Source organism: Mus caroli, unplaced genomic scaffold, assembly GCF_978045245.1.
Source record: "Mus caroli unplaced genomic scaffold, Mus_caroli_1 scaffold_11, whole genome shotgun sequence".
NCBI lineage: Eukaryota > Metazoa > Chordata > Mammalia > Rodentia > Muridae > Mus > Mus caroli.
In genome coordinates this window covers 35783455-35785195 of record NW_028227266.1, presented here as the reverse complement: position 1 = coordinate 35785195, position 1741 = coordinate 35783455, and the positions used below count along the sequence as shown (strand labels likewise).

The following is a 1741-nucleotide window of genomic DNA, read 5'->3' as shown; positions in this document are numbered from 1 at the left end:
CCTACCAGTACTGAAGTGATTGTCATCTCAGTCTATCTCCCTGTCTGGGTCTCATGGCACCAGGCTTGTAGTTGTCTTGGGATCACTCCTTACCCAGGCCCATCCAAGAGGCCCCTCATGAGGGTTTTCTGTCTTGGTCTCATTTCTTCTCCAAGGCCTGTAGTCTCAGGTGGGTGGGGTTCTTTTAGTCTCCAGCTCACTCCACTCCCTGGAAGGCTGTCAGGGCCTATGTGGTGTTGGACTGGTGGTTGCCTCGGGCTACGTTCCTCTATGGGTACCTTGGCACTGAGATGGTGGTTATCTCAGGGTCACATTTTAGAGAATGGTAGGATACTAATTATTCAGATGTTTGTAGTCTGAACACAGAGCATACACATAGTCTCTCCTCTCTGTCACTTACTGAGTCACATGTGACACAGCAGCAACATCTGCAACATCTCTAGGGGCAGAATATTTTTATTCTTATTCCTTTCAGGGAGATTACTAGACACAGACGTTATATTTAAAATGGGTTAGAATACAGCTACTTACTGAACCTGTGGTATTAGTTATTCAGTAACAAATATACTGTAGGTATGTTTAAATAACTCAGATATAGCAAATGAGATTTCCAGTTATTCGATCACTTTTCATTTTTAATTGGCTTAATTTTTTTGTTCCCAAAGCATTAACAATCAAATATTAGTATGTGTGGTTCAATTTATGAGCACCCATGTTTTCTCAATTGTTTAATATACTGAATCAAACTTATTAAACACTGTGTGTAATCCTGTGTGCTAGCCCATATATCAAGTGGTAGGAAGTGTAAAGCAAAACCATTTCAAGATTAAATCATCTTTGGACTTTAGAAAAAGCCTTAGGTTCAAACAAGTTCTTGTCTCAAAAATCATAAAATTAGAAAAATTAAGAATAAAAATAGAAATTGAACCAGTTCTTAAATTAAAGCAAGTATTGTGAATTTACCCTTTTTTTTTTTTTTTTTTTTTTTTTTATAAAAGTCAGACAAAAGCCATCCCAGACTATGCTGGATGATCGGTTATATTAAAATTTCTTTTAGATAATAAATAATTATCTCAAGTAAATTATAATAAGATTTATTTGCAGAACCTAAGAGTATAGATCTTCCCTGGCATACGTGATGCTCTGTGTATTTGTCTAAAGTTGAACAACAATAAAAAAGGTGATGGTCTTATGTAAAATTCATGGGTGCTGATGTAGTAGCCCTGTATAAAACCAAGGTGAATTTAACATAGCGAGTCACCTTTTTTCTAAGGCAGAACATACGTATCACATTCAATTAAAAAAAATAACGTTCTTTAATTTGTTGCAAACCACAAAGACATGGAATATCTATGGTAAGAGAGGACAAAAATCCTCTAAATGAATGTTATTGTAATATATGAATTAATGGTCAAAGAGTAAATAGAATTTGGAAAGCAATAGATAAACACAATGACTTTGATTAAAAAAGAAACAACTATTGAAATAAACAACAACAGCAACAAACCAAACATTAAAAGAACCAAGACAGCAGATTAACAGCATTCAGCCCTTTCCAGAATCAGAGCAGCCAAGATTTACTGCATTGAGAAATTATCTTAACAGTGAGGTAGATGTCTAATGCACTGAAGGTTCTTTTGCTTGGTTGGTTATTTTTTGTTTTGGTTTAGTTTTTTTTTTTTTTTAACACAGATTTAGAAAGCTTTTGATTTTGTTTATTAGAACAGAGGGTGTACAACAG

At 34.9% G+C, this 1741-nt stretch overlaps 1 non-coding gene across 1 annotated transcript; it reads right to left on the bottom strand.

The window, feature by feature from the left end:
* Window positions 1-321: 321 nt before the first annotated feature.
* Window positions 322-450, bottom strand: LOC115032057 (small nucleolar RNA SNORA17). The gene has a single exon (XR_003837703.1). It is a non-coding gene; the product is annotated as a small nucleolar RNA SNORA17 (small nucleolar RNA).
* Window positions 451-1741: the final 1291 nt, after the last annotated feature.